Source organism: Rhinoderma darwinii, chromosome 4, assembly GCF_050947455.1.
Source record: "Rhinoderma darwinii isolate aRhiDar2 chromosome 4, aRhiDar2.hap1, whole genome shotgun sequence".
NCBI classification, from domain to species: Eukaryota; Metazoa; Chordata; class Amphibia; order Anura; family Rhinodermatidae; genus Rhinoderma; species Rhinoderma darwinii.
The window spans coordinates 269,456,417-269,478,003 of NC_134690.1; positions in this window are offsets into that span (position 1 = coordinate 269,456,417).

Here is a 21,587-nt window from a genome sequence, read left to right on the forward strand (position 1 = left end):
TAAATACCAAACATGTGGTCATAAACTGCTGTTTGGTCAAGCAGCAGGACTCGGAAGGGAAGGCACGCCATTTAGCTTTTGGAGCGCTGATTTTGCTGGATTCATTTCTCTGCACCATGTCGCATTTGTAAAGCTCCTAAGGTACCAGAACAGTGGAAACCCCCCAAAAGTGACTCCATTTAGGAAATTACACCCCTTGAGGAATTCATCTAGGGGTGTAGTGAGCATTTTGACCCCACAGGTGTTTCATAGATTTCATTAGAATTGGGCAGTGAAAATTAAAAATTACATTATTTTCCAATAAGATGTAGCTTTACCTCAAAATTTTTATTTTTTTCAACAAATAAATGATGAAAAGCACCCCAACATTTGTAAAGCAACTTCTCCAGAGTACGGAAATACCCAACATGTGGTCATAAACGGCTGTTTGGGCAAGCGGCAGAACTCAGAAGGGAAGGCACGCCATTTAGCTTTTGAAGTACAGATTTTGCTGGTTTGATTTCTGGGCACCATGTCGCATTAGTAAAGCTCCTAAGGTACCAGTACAGTGGAAACCCCCCAAAAGTGACTCCATTTGGGAAACTACACCCCTAGAGGAATTCAACTAGGCATGTAGTGAGCATTTTGACCGCCCAGGTGTTTCATAGATTTCATTAGAATTGGGCAGTAAACATGAAAAATTTCATTTTTTTCCACTAGGACGTAGCTTTAGGTAAAAAATTTTCATTTTCTCATCAAATAAAGGAGAAAAATCACCGTAACATTTGTAAAGCAACTTCTCCAGAGTACGGAAATACCACATATGTGGTAATAAAGTACTGTATGAATACACATCAGGGCTCAGAAGGGAAGGAGCGCCATTTGGCTGTTGGAGAGCAGATTTTGCTGGATTGGTTTTTCTGCGCCATGTCGCTTTTGCAAAGCCCCTTGGGTAGCAGTACAGTGGAAACTACCCAAAAGTGACTCCATTTGGCAAACTACACCCATTGAGGAATTCATCTAGGGGTGTAGTGAGCATTTTGACCCCACAGGTGTCTCATATATTTTATTAGAAATGGGCAGTGAAAATGAAAAATTACATTATTTTCCAGTAAAACGCAGCATTAGTTAAAAATTCTTCATTTTCTCAACAAATAAAGGAGAAAAAGCAATGTAACGTTTGTAAAGCAACTTCTTCAGAGTAGGGAAATACCCCACACGTGGTCATAAACTGCTATTTGGACACACAGCAAGGCTCTAAAGGGAAGGAGTGCCATTTAGTATTTGGAGTGGAGATTTTATAAGATTCGTTTTTTGACACCATGTTGCATTGAGCTATAGTACCAGTACAGTGGTACCCCCCGAAAAATTACCCCATTTTGGAAACTAGATCCCTCAAAGAATTGATCTAGGGGTGTAGTGAGCATTTTGACCGCACAAGTGTTTTGCAAAAATTAGTAAACAATAGATGTTGCAGATTGAAAATGGCAGTTTTCCACAGATATGCCATTTCAGTGCCCAATGTGTTGTGCCCAGCTTGTACCACCGTAGACACACATCCCATAAATTGTTAAGCGGGTTCTCCAGAATACCCCATATGTGGTCATAAATTGCCGTTTGGGTACACTGCCAGGCTCAGTTGGACCACCATTTGGCTTTTGAAGCGCAGATTTTCTTGGTGTATTAGCGGTATTTCAGCTTATAATGTGGGGGCATATGTGAGCAGGGCGGAGTACATCAGGGTATATGTAATCTGGGCGGAGTACATCAGGGTATATGTATGCTGGGCGGAGTACATCAGGGCATCTGTAAGCTGTGAGGAGTAAATCAGGATATATGTAAGCTGTGCGGAGTACATCAGGGTATATGTAATATGCGCGGAGTACATCAGGATATATGTAAGCTGTGCAGAGTACATCAGGGTATATGTAATATGTGCGCTGTACATCAGGCTATATGTAAGCTGTGAGGAGTACATCAGGGTATATGTAAGCTGTGAGGAGTACATCAGGGTATATGTAAGCTGGGTGGAGTACATCAGGGTATATGTAAGCTGGGCGGAGTGCATCAGGGCATATGTAAGCTTGGGCGGAGTGCATCAGGGCATATGTAAGCTTGGGCGTAATAGGATAATAGGATGATGTAATAATGGGGTGAATGAATAATCCATGGATTGGTGTGGTATGCTTTGAACCAATCCTTTATACACAGGCCGGGTTTATTGGGTATTATACAAAATATCTGCGCTCCAGTATTGCCTTATATTTGACTTCTTCACTAGCCCTATAAGCCGCACAAGGCCCTAAAGTTTCCTCATCTCCGCTGCATCTACAGGGTCCACCTGTGGGGTCCAGCAAATGATGATGTGGGGTATTTAGTGAAATTCTACTGGACATAAAAATGAGTCTGGGCCGTCATTTAGAATCATTTTGCATCATTGCGTTTTGAGAGTCATAACGTGTTAGTTTTCCGTTGACGGAGCTGTGCGAGGGCGCGTTTTTTGTGGAACAAGCTGTAATTTTTATTGGTTCCATTTTGGGGTACATGCGATTTTTTTATCACTATTTATTCCATTTTTTGGGAGATGAGGAAACCAAAAAACAGCCATTCCAGCACGTTTCTTTTTTGTTTGTTTTTTACAGTGTTCACCGTGCAGTATAAACAACATGTTAACTTCATTCTGTGGGTCGATACGATTACAGCGACACCAAATTGATATAGTTTTTTAACTACTTATGTAGTGCAGTGCATCGTAACTGTCATTCTTCATTTGACAGTTAGCGTATTAGGTCCTGCCTCGGGCAGGACTTAATATGCTACTGTACCTTGGCAACCAGGAAGCCTAGTAACGGCTTCCTGGTTGCCATAGCTACAATCGCCACCCGCGATTCATCGCGGGCGGGGCCCGGGGGGTACAGAGGGAGCTCCCTCCCTCTGTACACCACTTCAATGCGGCGGATGTCATTGACAGCCGCATTGAAGGGGTTAAATGGCTGCGATCGGCTGTAACAGCCATCGCAGCCATTGCAGCGGCATGTCAGCTGTGTATAACAGCTGCTGAAGATAAAGCGCGCACAGCTCCTGTGCTCGCTTTATCTGCAGGGCGTAACTGTATGCCCGTCTGCGGGAACTCACTTGGTTTTCGGGCATACAGTTACGCCCAATAGCGGGAAGGGGTTAATTTTTTTTAAATTTTTTTTTAAAATACACACACATTACAATAAAAATGTAAATAAGTCTCAATAAATAAAATATACACATATTCGGTATTGTCGCGACCGTAATAACACATTTTTATTGTCATTGATGTTTATGCTGTTATGAAATTAAAAAAAATGCTTTCTTTCACTTATTAATGTGAGGCACAAGAGATTATGCATTTTGAACCTCCATGTGCCTCACATTAATAGTAATTAACCCCATCATGTACCGCACACATTAACCCAATGTTGTCCATTATGACTGAGCAACATGGGGTTAATTACTATTAATGTGAGGCACGTGGAGGTTCAAAATTCATCAAACCACGAGCCTCACATCAGAAATCTTTTTTTTATTATTATTGTTGGCAAAAGTATCGTTTTGGTATTGAGTATCACAATACTACACGAAGTATCGGTATCGAAGTCTAAATTCTGGTATCGTGACATCCCTAGTCTACAGCCCTGGCTCATGAGACATTACTCATATACATACATATATATATTTAAAAAAATGGGGGACACTTCCATCCACACCAAATTTTAGATGTTTTTATCTTTTGTTTGATTTTTTTATATCACATGAATTAACTTATATTATACTGTAGGTTATTATGGGTGTGCTCTTGTCCATAGTGCGTTTCTTGATCTTTAGTGGTTTTTGTGTGAACATACACTCACTGCCCCAACCGCATTAGGACTTATTCACACGAACGTAGAATAAGTCCGTGTGACGGAACAATGGCCGTCACACGGACACATGTATTTCAATGCAGCTGTCCACATGGCCGTTGTTTTAATGGACCGTGGGAAGGGTCCGTTGAAGGATAGAACATGTCCTATTACTTCAGTTTTCACGGTTCCCACAATAGGGACAAGTCAATGAGGATCCGTGAAAACGGGTCCCACACGGGTGAAACTTGGATGCAAAAAACTGCCTTTTTTTTTTTAACGTCCGAGTTTGCACTCGTTTATCTAAATAAGCCCTTAGGCAGGAGCATCAGCTGTGGAATGGCAGTTGTAGATCATTTAATAAATTACCAACAAATGTGAAAGCTGCTACAAAAAATCGTGATGCCAAATTTACTGTAAAGCATCTGCCAGACACAGCTTCTGTGTCGACGCCCGTGGTTAATCAGTCTGCATCTGCTCCTAGGTCTAATAGAGTGACTCGATCTGCTACCACTCAGGCTGGTAAGCTGCGGAGTGGGAGAACCTATCACAGCCTGGCCAGACGGAGCTAGATCCCGCCCTCGGTCTATTTATACCTTAATTTCCTGCTCTTCCTTTGCCTGTGATTCTGTCTGGTTTCCTGGCTCTGCTGTTCCTGCTAGTACTATTGACCTCTGCTACAAATTGACCCTGTTTTTATTGACTACTCTCCTGCTCTGCGTTTGGTACCTCGTACACTCCTGGTTTGACTCGGCTCGTTCACTACTCTTGTTGCTCACGGTGTTGCCGTGGGCAACTGCCCCATTTCCCTTAGCTTCTGTGTACCTCTGTCTGTCTGTCGTACACTTATTGAGCGTAGGGACCGTCACCCAGTTGTACGCCGTCGCCTAGGACGGGCCGTGCAAGTAGGCAGGGACTGAGTGGCGGGTAGATTAGGGCTCACCTGTCTGTCTCCCTACCCCGACATTACATTTACTATGAATTTTCCACTATTTTAAGAGTTTTATTGGTTGTGCAAAAATAAACAATTGGCCAAAACACCAGAAATACCCATATAGGAATTCGTATTCTATATATCTGTAGTAAGTATTGTACAAAAAAGAGTGGAAAACTTAGCAGTAGAATTACAAACAGCATAAAAAAACCTGAATGTGTGTAGTACAGGTGACCATATCCTTCACTATGGTATTCACTACCGTTCAAAAGTTTAGGGTCACTTAGAAATTTCCTTATTTTTGAAAGAAAAGCAGTTTTTTTCAATGAAGATAACATTAAATTAATCCAGAAATACCCTCTATACATTGTTAATGTGCTAACTGACTATTCTAGCTGCAAACGTCTGGTTTTTAATGCAATATCTACATAGGTGTATAGAGGCCCATTTCCAGCAACCACAACTCCAGTGTTCTAATGGTACATTGTTTGCTAACTGTGTTAGAAGGCTAATGGATTAGAAAACACTTGAAAACCCTTGTGCAATTATGTTAGCACCGCTGTAAACAGTTTTGCTGTTTAGAGGAGCTATAAAACTGACCTTCCTTTGAGCTAGCTGAGAATCTGGAGCATTACATTTGTGGGTTCGATTAAACTCTCAAAATGGCTAGAAAAAGAGAGCTTTCATGTGAAACTCGACAGTCTATTCTTGTTCTTAGAAATGAAGGCTATTCCATGTGAGAAATTGCCAAGAAACTGAAGATTTCCTACAACGGTGTGTACTACTCCCCTCAGAGGACAGCACAAACAGGCTCTAACCAGAGTAGAAAGAGAAGTGGGAGGCCCCGCTGCACAACTGAGCAACAAGACAAGTACATTAGAGTCTCTAGTTTGAGAAATAGACACCTCACAGGTCCTCAACTGGGAGCTTCATTAAATAGTACCTGCAAAACGCCAGTGTCAACGTCTACAGTGAAGAGGCAACTCCGGGATGCTGGCCTTCAGGGTAGAGTGGCAAAGAAAAAGCCATATCTGAGACTGGCTAATAAAAGGAAAAGATTAATATGGGCAAAAGCACACAGACATTGGACATAGGAAGATTGGAAAAAAGTGTTATGGACAGACGAATCGAAGTTTGAGGTGTTTGGATCACACAGAAGAACATGTGTGAGAAGCAGAACAACTGAAAAGATGCTGGAAGAGTGCCTGACGCCATCTGTCAAGCATGGTGGAGGTAATGTGATGGTCTGGGGTTGTTTTGGTGCTGGTAAAGTGGGAGATTTGTACAAGGTAAAAGGGATTTTGAATAAGGAAGGCTATCACTCCATTTTGCAACGCCATGCCATACCCTGTGGACAGCGCTTGATTGGAGCCAATTTCATCCTACAACAGGACAATGACCCAAAGCACACCTCCAAATTATGCAAGAACTATTTAGGGAAGAAGCAGGCAGCTGGTATTCTATCTGTAATGGAGTGGCCAGCGCAGTCACCAGATCTCAACCCCATAGAGCTGTTGTGGGAGCAGCTTGACCATATGGTACGCAAGAAGTGCCCATCAAGCCAATCCAACTTGTGGGAGGGGCTTCTGGAAGCATGGGGTGAAATTTCTCCCGATTACCTCAGCAAATTAACAGCTAGAATGCCAAAGGTCTGCAATGCTGTAATTGCTGCAAATGGAGCATTCTTTCACGAAAGCAAAGTTTGAAGGAGAAAATTATTATTTCAAATAAAAATCATTATTTCTAACCTTGTCAATGTCTTGACTATATTTTCTAGTCATTTTGCAACTCATTTGATAAATATAAGTGTGAGTTTTCATGGAAAACACAAAATTGTCTGGGTGACCCCAAACTTTTGAACGGTAGTGTATATATATAGAAAGGTGGAGGAAGGAAACTATCGTATTTCGAACTTGCAGTAACATAGTAATAAAATGCTTCTTCTTGGCTGCATTTCGGAGGGTCTTCAAGGAACCCGGCCGTACCTACTCTGTAGCCTCTGCTCTGCTACTGTATGTCTAAAACAAGTGGCTACTACAGTCTGCCAATATTCCATTAAGTTCAATACTATGACGTCTGAGTTGGCATGGAACAATGAGGCTTTGGTGGTGGCTTTCTACAAAGGACTGTCTAACAATAACGAACTAGCCGGTCATGATCTTACCTCAGTCCTTGATGACCTATTCTCCCTAGCGACCAGAGTTCATCTCTGTTTCTGGGAATCGTTTCAAGATAGGGAGCTTTTCCGCCGGTATCCTCACTTGGCTACAACCTTTAATAATCCTCCCATTGCAGTATCGGAGGAAACCATGCAATTGGGTCGCATGCTTGAATCATCGCTTTAACCATGGATTATGTCCCTTAGTCCCCATTCACATGGCGTTTTTTCCTTCCATTGGACATATACGTCAGGAGGAGTAAAGTCATACAGTAGAATATGTCGCCCAAAACCCCCGGGCAGAGCACTACCTGAAGCGCTGTGCCCATATATCTACCTGAAGCTCTCCATATATCGACAGTGATGTCAGTAGCTTTGTGATGCAGGAGTATTAGGAGCTTCTCCGGTCCCAGAGTCCCTGGCCAAAGCGCTTTTGACGCCATGGCCGTGAACTTGTAGATGAGACTTCTGACATCACTGTCCATATATGGACAGTGATGTCAGAGACTTCTCTAGTCTCTGACTCCCCGGCCAGAGTGCTTCTGATGTTCTGCCCAGGGACTCTGTAGTTGAAAGCTCCTGAGATCACTGTTCATATATCGACAGTGACGTCAGAAGATTCCCCAGACCTGGAATCCGCGGGTGAAACGTTACCTGATGCTCTTCCTGTGGACTCTGGCCCTGTGGAAGCCCACCGACGTATACGTTTAACCAGGCCCGAATCAGGAATTTCTGGGCCCCATACAGCCAAGATGTCTAAGCCCCCCTCCATTACCGGGGGAGGGCAACGTAAAGTGTTGCACTCACGTTTGTATGTTATACGCATTAACTGATTTTGGTGCTGATGTCAATAACAGTGGAGGAAACCATGGAGCAGGCAGTGACCGGTTAATGCTCTGGATATTGATCTATTTAGCCAAAACGTATCCGACTGTATGGCATACAGTGGGATACGTCGCCCGGGGAATGGCCCAGGGGAAACTACTGAAGTCACTGTCCATGAACTGGGCTGGAGCCTTCTACTAGCGCTCTGCCCAGGGACTATGGCGCTGTTCCTGATGTCCATATACGTAAATTGGCGTCCGAAGCTTTGCAAAGCCTGAGTACACGGCCGGAGTGTCGGCAACACTCTGACCAGGGGATTCTGGCCCTGCAGAATCCCCTGACTTCACTTTACGTATATGGACAGTGATGTCAGGAGCTTTCCCAAGGACACTTGTGATGCCCTGCCTGGGGACTCCGGAATAGAAAAGTCTACTACGCTATTCCATCCTTCAAAAATAAGGTATATCGACGTCTACCAGCCCGACATAGGCGGACATAATGGAGCCCTGTGAATTATCGCCTACGTTGTTTATACTGGACGTTAGGAGATTTCCTGATGTACACGATAAACTTAGGCAACATGATCAGAAGGGGCCTTAAAGGGAATGTGTCGCTAGAAATTTTTTTTTTTTTTAGTTAAACAATTATTATTTAAGTGATTACACATTGTTTTAATTATTTTTTTTTTTTTCACAAGTCAGGAAATATTATAAATTAGATTCTAATTTATAACATTTCCATGTACTGGTCACTAGAGGGAGCAGTTCCCAAAATTGCAGCATGGTCAATGTGGTAAAGCAACCTCATTGCTTTATGCTGCAAATTTGGGGTAGACACACTCGCTCTAGTGTCCTCACACAATCCCCCCTCCCTTATCCTGGCTAGTGCCAGGAGAAGTTGGGGTTTGAATCTTCAAACCTCCTACACTGTGTGCTGAAATTTTCTGAGCGACTGCACATTGTAGGAGGATTAGATACAGTGCTCAGCAGACAGTATAAGGGTATGTTCACACGAGGTCATTACGTCCGTAATTGACGGACGTATTTCGGCCGCAAGTACCGGACCGAACACAGTGCAGGGAGCCGGGCTCCCAGCATCATACTTATGTACGACGCTAGGAGTCCCTGCCTCGCTGCCGGAGAACTGTCCCGTACTGAAAACATGATTACAGTACGGGACAGTTGTCCGGCAGCGAGGCAGAGACTCCTAGCATCGTACATAACTATGATGCTAGGAGCCCGACTCCCTGCACTGTGTTCGGTCCGGTACTTGCGGCCGAAATACGTCCGTCAATTACGGACGTAATGACCTCGTGTGAACATACCCTAACACGAACATAATACACACATCACATACACGAACATAAATTACCTGCTCCTGCCGCCGCTGCCGCCTCCGCTCCTATTCCTTGCGTCTTCGCTTCCTTGAACATATGGCCGGAAGCCGCGGCCGGAAGTCGTCATCTTACTGTCCGGCAGCGGCTTCCGGTCCACATGAAAATGGCACCGGATTTCGCTCTGCTAACGAGTTTAGTTTTGGTCTGTGTGGGAGCGGTGCATGCGCCGTTACCACACAGACGGCGTACGGTTCAGAGAATGGAACGGCTCCCGTTCACATTCTCTATGGGGTTGTATGTGCCGTATTCCATCTCTGTATGTGTCGTTAATCGACACATAGAGATGAAAAAAAAATGGCAGCCCCCATAGAGAAGTAAAAGTAAGAACAAAGTAAAAAGTAGAACATGAGAACACAAATAAATAAAATTTATTTTAATATCATATTAAAAGCAATATGATAAAAAAATAAAATATTTCATGACACCTTCCCTTTAAAGGGTAACTAAACGTTCAACGAACTTCTGACATCTCATAAGTTTTGATTGGTGGGGGTCCGAGCACTGAGACCCACACCAATCACTAAAACAAAGCGGCAGAAGTGCTCGTGTGAGCGCTGAGCCACTTAGTTTCTGTTCAGCTTTTTCCGGAAAGTCGATGTAGCACACTACGGGCTCAAGGACTTTCTATTGAGCCCGTACACTGCTACGTTGATTTCCATAAGAAGCTGAACAGAAACTAAGCGGCTTAGTGCTCATACGAGCACATCTGCCGCTTCGTTTTAGCGATTGGTGGTCAGAAGTTTGTTGAACGTTTAATTACCCTTTAACATCAGCGTTGGATGCCAACGGGCTACCGAACAAGATGGAAAGAGCAGACACGTGCCCCTTCAGGGAGCAGAGTGCCAAACCGTGATCCCGACCCCTTTGCAAAAAGGAGTGAACTCCGGACAAGGAAAAACGCAAGGAGGTAAGCCTGCGATCCTCATACCAAAATAGGTAGGCCTTCAATGTAACGCCGTTAAACGTAGCGACCTCAAATTCTGGTGAAAGAGAGTTCTCTCAGAGAAAAGGTCGGGACAGAGAGGTAAGTACCAAGGGACATCGGCCAACAGTGGCACGAGGCCTGCGTATCAACAGCGGCACGGCCAATCCGGGGCTACCAGAATGTCCAGAATCCCTTCTGCCATGAGCCACTGGAGGAGCTGAGGCAGGAGAGGGAAGACGTACAGGACACTGAAGTCGGACCATGACGCCACAGGGGTGTCCACGGCGCAGGCCTCCGGGTCCCAGGCTTCGGAGATGAAGCAGGGGACAAGTCAATTGAACCTGGAGGCCATTAGGTCCACATACGGACGACCCCACCTGAGAGAAATTTGGTCAAAGATATCTTGGTGAAGAGACCACTCCCCGGGATCCAACGTTTCGCTACTGAGAAAGTCCCAATTGTTCACCCTGGGAATGCAAATGGATTTGAGAGATGGAATTTGAGCATCCGTCCAGACCAGGCTCCGGGAAGCCTCGTCCATCACTGCGATGCTGGGCATGCCGCTCTGGTGGTTTTGTCTATTTGAACCCTACCCGAGTGCTCAGACAGTGGAGGAGGCACAGAAAAATGTTTCCCAATTCCAGAAGGTTGATGGGAAGGGAAGACTCATGTGGAGACCACTACCCCTGAGCCGTGAGGTTCCGAAAGGTGCGCCCATCCCTTGAGGCTGGCCTCCGTGGAGAGGCTCAGCCAGTTCAGCGGGAGGAAGGAGTGCCCTCGGGAAACGGCTCCATGTTCCTAGCCGTCATAGCCGGGTAGGGGGAAGTATGGAGCGGGTTCACAGGCTAAGTCCGCTCCATACAACGCAGGTGTTGGCTGTATGTTACAGCCGACACTTCACTGTGACGAGCGGGCGACCCCATCGGTGCAGATGGTTAGAATGGCAGCCTGGTTCAGGTCCCCTAGGGGGACTAGTAAAAAAAAAAAAAAGTACAAATCAGCTAAGTTTTTTTATGTACAAAAAAATAAATATTAAAAGTTAAAAAAAAAACATTTTCCTAATTTCCCCCTAACACCTCCATTTTGTTGCCCAATTTCTCCTGAGTGCAGCAATACCCCATTTGTGGTGATAAACTGCAGTTTGGGCCCATGGGAGGGCTCAGAAGGAAAGGAGCGCTATGTGTTCTTTGGAGTCCAGATTTTGCTGGATTGGTTTTCGGTTGCCATGTCGCATTTGCAGAGCCCCAGAGGTATCAATGCAATGGAAACCCACCAGAAGTGAACCCATTTTGGAAACTACACCCCTCAAGGAATTCATTTATTGGTGTTGTGACCCTTTTGACCCCATAGTTTTTTCCCATAACTTATTTGAATTGGGCTGGGAATTCGAACAAAATTATTTTTTTCCAATATAATGTAGTTTTGGCTGAAAATGTCTTATTTTCACAAGAAATAAAATAGCCAATTTTGTTGCCCAATTTTTCCTCAGTGCGGCAATACACCATTTCTGGTGATAAAGTGCAGTTTGGGCCCATGGGTGGGCTCAGAAAGAAAGGACCACCATTTGGCCTACTGGGGATTTTCTGGTGCGAAGTCATGTATGCAGAAGCCCCTGAGGTACCAGTACAGTTGAAACCCCCAAGAAGTGACCCCATTTTAAAAACTACACCCTTAAGGCATTCATCTAGAGGTGCAGTGAGCATTTTGACCGGAGACATACACCCCATAAACTGTAATGTGGGTTCTCCTGGGTATGGCAATACCCTCAATGTGGCTGTTATCAGCTGCCAGGGCACGCAGCAGGGCTCAAAAGGGAAAGACGAGGGGGGATAAGCTGTGCGGAGTGCGTCAGGGTAAATAAAACTGGGGTAGATTAAAAATCAAGGGATGTATGATACATTTTAAAACACTCTTTCATACAGAGCCTTAGTTTTTCGGGTCACGTGTCACATTGATATATTGTGTCCTCCCTTATCCCCCTCTTATAGCAGACTTTGTACCGCTTTTGACTTTTTCCTTTCTTGCCAGTTTGGGGAACTTCTCCTGGAAAGTGTTGCCCTGGTACTATGCGTGTGGTCTCGCTTCCAGAAGTAATGGGTGCCCCCCCTTCTTGGTCCCTAAAAATTAGTTTCTTGATAACCACCTCTTGAAATTTCAGGAAAGTTCCCCTCTGGCCTGTACATCGACGTAGCATGTACGCATTGTACAATGCCATCTGTATGATGTGCACGGCCAGCTTCTTATACCACACCGCATGGCCCTGTAGGGCTTCAGGACTTGATCTGACAAGTCCACCCACCCCTCCCATGTACCTATTGTAGTCCAGGATGCAGTCTGGTTTGGGGGTTTCTGTACTGGTACTGGTGTGGGCATGTATTGTTGTCAATACAAGGACATTTCTCTTGTCCTTGTACTTGACACACAATATGTTGCTGCTAGAATGTGCCCTGCTCTCACCCGTTTGCCCAAGCAGAGTCTTAGGGAGGCCTCTCAGATTACTTCTAGCAGTGCCGCATGCCGCAGTACTTCTGGAAGCGAGGCACTTGAAAAGTGAGACGCTGGTATAAAAATTATCCAGGTAGAGGTGGTAGCCCTGGTCCAGCAGTGTGTGCACCAAATCCCACACAATTTTTGCATTAACTCCCAGTAAGGCGGGCATTCTGGGGGCTGAATACTGGTGTCCTTCCCTTCATATATCCTAAATTTGTGGGTATACCCTGATGCACTTTCGCACAGCTTATACATCTTCACGCCGTACCTTGCCCTCTTACTCGGCAGGTACTGGCAGAATTGAAGTCTCCCTTTAAAATGTACCAAGGTCTCATCAATAGAAATGCAATTCTCGGGGGTGTATGCTTGGGAAAACCAGGCACTGAAAGAGGTCTCCGTTTATAAAAACGGTCAAAACTGGGGTCATCTCGGAGTGGGCGCTGCTCGTTAGGAGAAGCGAAGTATTACCTCATTTTTTTTTTTTTTTAGGTTACATTTCAGTTCTGAAGTTGCTTTGAGGGGCCTATATATTAGAAACCCTTATGAAACACCCCATTTTAGAAACTAGACCCCTCAAAGTATTCACAACAGCATTTAGAAAGTTTATGAACTCTTTAGGTGTTTCACGGGAATTTAGTGCAAAGTAGAGGTGAAATTTACATACAGTGAAGGAAATAAGTATTTGATCCCTTGCTGATTTTGTAAGTTTGCCCACTGTCAAAGTCATGAACAGTCTAGAATTTTTAGGCTAGGTTAATTTTACCAGTGAGAGATAGATTATATATATATATATATAAAAAAAAAAAAAAAAGATAATCACATAGTCAAAATTATATATATTTATTTGCATTGTGCACAGAGAAATAAGTATTTGATCCCCTACCAACCATTAAGAGTTCAGCCTCCTCCAGACCAGTTACACACTCCAAATCAACTTGGTGCCTGCATTAAAGACAGCTGTCTTAAATGGTCACCTGTATAAAAGACTCCTGTCCACAGACTCAATTAATCAGTCTGACTCTAACCTCTACAACATGGGCAGGACCAAAGAGCTCTCTAAGGATGACAGGGACAAGATCATAGACCTGCACAAGGCTGGAATGGGCTACAAAACCATAAGTAAGACGCTGGGTGAGAAGGAGACAACTGTTGAAATATTAAGTACAATAGTAAGAATATGGAAGACATACAAAATGACTGTCAATCGACATCGATCTGGGGCTCCATGCAAAATCTCACCTCGTGATGTATCCTTGATCCTGAGGAAGGTGAGAGCTCAGCCGAAAACTCGACGGGGGGAACTTGTTAATGATCTCAAGGCAGCTGGGACCACAGTCACCAAGAAAACCATTGGTAACACATTACGCCGTAATGGATTAAAATCCTGCAGTGCCCGCAAGGTCCCCCTGCTCAAGAAGGCACATGTACAGGCCCGTCTGAAGTCTGCAAATGAACATGTGGATGATTCTGAGAGTGATTGGGAGAAGGTGCTGTGGTCAGATGAGACTAAAATTGAGCTCTTTGGCATTAACTCAACTCGCCGTGTTTGGAGGAAGAGAAATGCTGCCTATGACCCAAAGAACACCGTCCCCACTGTCAAGCATGGAGGTAGAAACATTATGTTTTGGGCGTGTTTCTCTGCTAAGGGCACAGGACTACTTAACCGCATCAATGGGAGAATGGATGGAGCCATGTACTGTCAAATCCTGAGTGACAACCTCCTTCCCTCCACCAGGACATTAAAAATGGCTCGTGGCTGGGTCTTCCAGGATGACAATGACCCGAAACATACAGCCAAGGCAACAAAGGAGTGGCTCAAAAAGAAGCACATAGGTCATGGAGTGGCCTAGCCAGTCTCCAGACCTTAATCCCATCGAAAACTTATGGAGGGAGCTGAAGATCCGAGTTGCCAAGCGACAGCCTCGAAATCTTAATGATTTACAGATGATCTGCAAAGAGGAGTGGGCCAAAATTCCATCTAACATGTGTGCAAACCTCATCATCAACTACAAAAAACATCTGACTGCTGTGCTTGCCAACAAGGGTTTTGCCACCAAGTATTAAGTCTTGTTTGCCAAAGGGATCAAATACTTATTTCTCTGTGCACAATGCAAATAAATATATATAATTTTGACTATGTGATTTTCTTTTTATTTTTTTTATATAATCTATCTCTCACTGGTAAAATTAACCTAGCCTAAAAATTCTAGACTGTTCATGACTTTGACAGTGGGCAAACTTACAAAATCAGCAAGGGATCAAATACTTATTTCCTTCACTGTATTTATTTATTTTTGTCAGAAAATCCTTTTTATACAATTTTTTTTATAACACAAAAGGTTTTACCAGAGAAACGCAACTCAATAATTATTGCCCAGATTCTGCAGTTTTGAGAAATATCCCACATGTGGCCCTAGTGCGGTAATGGACTAAAGCAGCGGCCTCCGAAGCAAAGGAGCACCTAGTGGATTTTGAGGCCTTTTTTTTTTTATTAGGCACCATGTCCGGTTTAAAGAGGTGCCAAAACAGTGGAAACCCCCAAAAGTGACCCCATTTTGGAAACTAGACCCCTTGAGGAATTCATTGTAGTTTTCATGGGGGGCATGCGGCTTTTTGATCAATTTCTATTCTATTTTTAAGTGGCGTGGTGACTAAAAAACAGCAATTCTACTATTGTTTTTTTATTAAATTTTTTTGACAGCGTTCACCGTGCGCTATAAATGACATATTCACTTTATTCTGCGGGGCGATACGATTACGGCGATACCATATGTTTATAGTTTTTTTTATGTCTTATGGCATTTGCACAATAAAAATACTTGTAGAAAATCATTTACTTTTTGTGTTACCATATTCTAAGAGCCAGAACTTTTTTATTTTTCCATCAAGAAGGCCTTGCGAGGACTTATTTTTTGCGTAACGAACTGTATTTTCGATGAGGACCATTTTTAGGTACATGCGACTTTTTGATCTCTTTTTATTCAATTTTTTGGGAGGTGAAGTGTCCAAACAATTGTGATTCTGGTTGTACGGTTTATTATTATTTTCTTTTACGGCGTTCACCGCGCGGGATAAATAACAAAATAATTTTGTAGTTCAGGCCGTTACGGACGCGGCGATACCAATTATGTATAGTTTATTTGTTTATCTATTTTTATTAATAATAAAGGACTGATAAGGGAAAAAGGGAGATTTTCATTTTTAAAACTTTTATTTTCTTATTTTTACACATCTTTTTTTTACTTTGTCCCACTAGGGGACTTGAGAGCAGGAGGTCCTGATCGCTATTCTAATACACTGCACTACATGCGTAGTGCAGTGTATCAGAGCTGTCATCTACTCACTGACAGCAAGCATAGTGGGTCCTGACTTTGTCAGGACCCACTAGGCTTCCGTTGTTGGCATAGCCGGACGCCATTGTTAGGCGTCCGGTTGCCATAGTCACCATCGCCGGCCGCTATCGTGTAGCAGGCCGGCGAGGGTAGCTTAACCCCTAAAAAGCCGTGATCCCTATTGAACGCGGCTTTTAAGGGGTTAATCAGCGGGGACACAGCGATCGGTCCCCGCTGTAGGAGCTGCGGCAACTACTGTACGAGACAGCAGCTGTCACAGCTCCTGTATGTGTCGGGAAGACGGCCAAAATGGCCGTTACTCCCGTGACGTACTATTAGGTCATGGAGCGCGAACCATACAGCTACCATGACCTAATAGTACGTCCAGGAGCGGGAAGTGGTTAATATTAGGAAGAGAAAAAGAAAAACTATACATAACCCGAACTGTATTTACCCCCCACGCTAAAACATTATCTGAAAAACAATGCTGTTTATTGCTGTTATTTTGACATGCCAAATGGCACTCCTTCCCTTCAAAGCCCTGCCGTGTGCTAAAACCGCAGTTTATGACCACATATGGTGTATTGCCCTACTCTGAAGAAATTGGTTTTCAAGTGTTGGGATGATTTTTTTTTTTCCTTTATTCCTTGTGAAAACGAAAAATTTTGAGCTGAAGCTATACCTTACTGGAAACAAACTCTATTTATTCTCACAGCCTAATTCTGAATTAATTTAGCATAAAACCTGAGGTGTCAAAATCCTTATTGTACCCAAGATAAATTTTTCAAGTGGTGCAGTTTACCAAATGGAGTCACTTCTCAGGGGTTTCCACTGTACTGGTATCTAAGGTGCTCTGCATATGTGGCAGGGAGCCCAGAAACCAATCCAGCAAAATATGCTTTTGAAGTCACCACATTATAAGTGGCCTATATTGCACATCATGTGATCGGCGCGGTAATGTAGATTACAGCAGTGTTTTTTTATTTAGAAAAACGATCATTTTTGACTGTTATGACCTATATTAGCTTTATGCTAATGACTTTCTTAATGGACAACTGGGCGTGTTTTACTTTATGACCAAGTGGGCGTTGTGGAGAGAAGTGTATGACACTGACCAATCAGCGTCATACACTTCTCTCCATTCATTTACAAAGCACATAGTGATCTAGCTAGATCACTATGTGCAGTCACTTACTCACATATTAATGTTACTGAAGTGTCCTAACAGTGAATAGACATCACTATCAGCCAGGACACAACGTTTATTCAGAATCCTGACACTTCGCTAACGTTTGAGATTTACAGCAAGGCGAGATTACGCTGTAAACTGTCATTTAAAACGAGATTACGCTTGCTGTGCTGTAAATCTCACACAAACATTACTGAGGGGTCAGGATTCTGAATAGATATGACGTCCTGGCTGGTAATGATGTATATGCACTGTCAGGACAGTTCAGTAATGTTAATATATCTAGCTAGATCACCATGTTCTGTGTAAATGGAGAGAAGTGTATGACGTTGATTGGTCAGCGTCATACACTTCTCTCCACGACGCCCACTTGGTCAAAAAGTAAAACACGCCCAGTTGTCCATTAAGAAACTAATTAGCATAAAGCTAATATAGGTCGTAACTCCGTCAAAAATGATTATTTTTCTAAATAAAAAAACTGCTGTGATCCACATTACGGCACCGATCCCATTATGTACAAGATAGGCCACTAATAATGTGGTGACAGAGCCTCTTTAACCCCTTCCCGCTCCTTGACGTACTATTACGTCATGGCAGCTGTATCGTTCGCGCTCCATGACGTAATAGTACGTCACGGGAGTAACGGCCGTTTCGGCCGTCCTCCCGACACATACAGGAGCTGTGACGCTGCTGTCTTGTTCAGCAGCTGTCACAGCTCCTACAGCGGGGACCGATCGCTGTGTCCCCGCTGATTAACCCCTTAAAAGCCACGTTCTATAGAGATCGCGGCTTTTTAGGGGTTAAGCTGCCATCGCCAGCCTGCTACGCGATAGCGGCCGGCGATGGTGACTATGGCAACCGGACACCAAACAATGGCGTCCGGCTATGCCATAGACGGAAGCCTAGTGGGTCCTGACAACGTCAGGACCCACTATGCTTGCTGTCAGTGAGTAGCTGACAGTTCTAATACACTGCACTACGCATGTAGTGCAGTGTATTAGAATAGCGATCAGGGCCTCCTGCCCTCAAGTCCCCTAGTGGGACAAAGTAATAAAGTAAAAAAAAAGTTAAAAAAAGATGTGTAAAAATAAGAAAATAAAAGTTTTAAAAGTAATAAAAGTAAAAGTCCCACTTTTTCCCTTATCAGTCCTTTATTATTAATAAAAATATATAAACAAACAAATAAACTATACATAATTGGTATCGCCGCGTCCGTAACGGCCTGAACTACAAAATTATTTTGTTATTTATCCCGCACGGTGAACGCCGTAAAAAAAAATATTAATAAACCGTACCACAATCACAATTGTTTGGTCACTTCACCTCCCAAAAAATGGAATAAAAAGAGATCAAAAAGTCGCATGTACCTAAAAATGGTCCTGATGGAAAATACAGTTCGTTACGCAAAAAATAAGTCCTCGCACGGCTTTATTGATTGAAAAATAAAAACGTTCTGGCTCTTAGAATAAGGTAACACAAAAAGTGAATGATTGTTTACAAAACGTATTTTATTGTGCAAACGCCATAAGACATAAAAAAAAACTATAAACATCTGGTATCGCCGTGATCGTATTGCCCCGCAGAATAAAGTTAATATATCATTTATAGCGCACGGTGAACGCTGTAAAAAAAAAAGTATACAAAAACAATAGTAGAATTGCTGTTTATTAGTCACCACGCCACCTAAAAATGGAATAAAAACTGATCAAAAAGCCGCATGCACCCCATGAAAACTACAATGGATTCCTCAAGGGGTCTAGTTTCCAAATTGGGGTCACTTTTGGGGGGTTTCCAATGTTTTGGCACCACAAGACCTCTTCAAACCGGACATGGTGCCTAATAAAAAAGAGGGCTCAAAATCCTCTAGGTGCTCCTTTGCTTCGGAGGCCGGTGCTTCAGTCCATTACCGCACTAGGGCCACATGTGGGATATTTCTCAAAACTGCAGAATCTGGGTAATAAGTATTGAGTTGCGTTTCTCTGATAAATCCTTTTGTGTTATAAAAAAAAATGGTATAAAAAGAGTAAATTTCACCTCTACTTTGCTCTAAATTTCTGTGAAACACCTAAAGGGTTCATAAACTTTCTAAATGCTGTTGTGAATACTTTGAGGGGTCTAGTTTCTAAAATGGGGTGTTTGATAGGGGTTTCTAATATATGGGCCCCTCAAAGCAACTTCAGAAATGAACTGGAACCTAAAAAAATAAATAAATGAGGCAATACTTCGCTTCTTACATTATACTGATAATGAGCCGTGCCCACTCCGAGATGACCCCAGTTTTGACCGTTTGTATAAACGGAGACCCCTATTAGACCGTTCCAGTGCCCGGTTTTCCCAAGCATACACCCCCGAGAAGTGTTTTTCTATTGATGAGTCCCTGGTACATTTTAAAGGGAGGGTTCAATTCCGCCAGTACCTGCCAGGTAAGAGGGCAAGGTATGGCGTGAAGATGTATAAGCTGTGCGAGAGTGCATCAGGGTATACCTACAGGTTTAGGATATATGAAGGAAAGGCCACCCCCAAACCAGACTGCATCCTGGACTACAATAGGTACATGGGAGGGATGGACTTGTCAAATCAAGTCCTGAAGCCCTACAGCGCCATGCGGTGTGGTATAAGAAGCTGGCCGGGCACATCATACAGATGGCTTTGTACAATGCGTATGTGCTACGTCGATGTGCAGGCCAGAGGGGAACTTTCCTGGAATTTCAAGATCTAATCTTTAGGGACCAGGAAGGGGGGGCACCCAGTACTTCTGGAAGCGAGGCCACACGCATCGTACCAGGGCAACACTTTCCAGGAGAAGGTCCCCAAACCGGTGGAAAGGGAAAGAGTCAAAAGAGGTGCAGAGTCTGCTATAAGAGGGGGATAAGGAAGAACACAATATACCAATGTGACACGTGTCCCGAAAAACCAGGGCTCTGTATAAAAGATTGTTTTAAAATGTATCATACATCCCTTGATTTTTAATTTACCCTGATGCACTCCGCACAGCTTACCCCCCTCATCTTTCCCTTCTGAGCCCTGCCGTATGCCCAGGCAGCTGATAACAGCCACATGTAGGGTATTGTCGTACCCAGGAGAACCCACATTGCAATTTAAGGGGTGTATATCTCCGGTGGCGCATGCTGGGCACACTATATTGGACACTGAAATGGCATATACATATATAAAATTGCAAATCTCACACTGCACCATCTGCTGCGCATTATCTTTTACACAGTACCTGTGGGGTCAAAATGCTCACTACACCTCTAGATGAATGTCTTAAGGGGTGTAGTTTTTAAAATGGGGTCACTTCTCGGGGGTTTCAACTGTACTGGTACCTCAGGGGCTTCTGCACACATGACTTAGCACCAGAAAAGCTCCAGTAGGCCAAATGGTGGTCCTTTCCTTCTGAGCCCTCCCATGGGCCCAAAGGGCAGTTTATCACCACAAATGGGGTATTGCCGCACTAAGGACAAATTGGGCAACAAAATGGGGTATGTTGTTCCTTGTGAAAATAAGAAATTTTGATCAAAAATGACATCTTATTGGAAAAAATATCATTTTTTTCATTTCACAGCCCAATTCAAATAGGTGCTGTGAAAAAACTGTGCGGTCAAAATGATAACAAAAACCATAAATGAATTCCTTGAGGGGTGTAGTTTCCAAAATGGGGTCACTTCTGGTGGGTTTCCATTGCTTTGATACCTCTGGGGCTCTGCAAATGCAACATGGCACCCGAAAACCAATCCAGCAAAATCTGGACTCCAACAAACACATAGCGCTCCTTTCCGTCTGAGCCCTCCCATGGGCCCAAACGGCAGTTTATCACCACAAATGGGGTATTGCCGCACTAAGGACAAATTGGGCAACAAAATGGGGTATGTTGTTCCCTGTGAAAATAAGAAATTTTGATCAAAAATGACATCTTATTGGAAAAAATATAATTTTTTTCATTTCACAGCCCAATTCAAATAGGTGCTGTGAAAAAACTGTGCGGTCAAAATGATAACAAAAACCATAAATGAATTCCTTGAGGGGTGTAATTTCCAAAATGGGGTCACTTCTGGTGGGTTTCCATTGTTTTGATACCTCAACGCCTCTTCAAACCTGGCATGCTGCCTAAAATATATTCTAATAAAAAAGAGGCCTCAAAATGCACTAGGTGCTTCTTTGCTTCTAGGGCTTGTGTTTTAGTCCACGAGCGCAGTAGGGCCACATGTGGGACATTTCTAAAAACTGCAGAATCTGGACAATACATATTTAGTAGTGTTTCTCTGGTAAAACCTTCTCTGTTACTAAAAAAAAAATTGAATAAAATTGAAATTCAGCAGAAAAAATGAAATTTGCAAATTTCATTTCCACTGCTTTAATTCCTGTGAAATGCCTGAAGGGTTAAAAAACTTTCTATATGCTGTTTTGAATACTTTGAGGAGTCTAGTTTTTAAAATGGGGTGTTTTATGGGGGTTTCTAATACATAGGCCCCTCAAATCCACTTCAG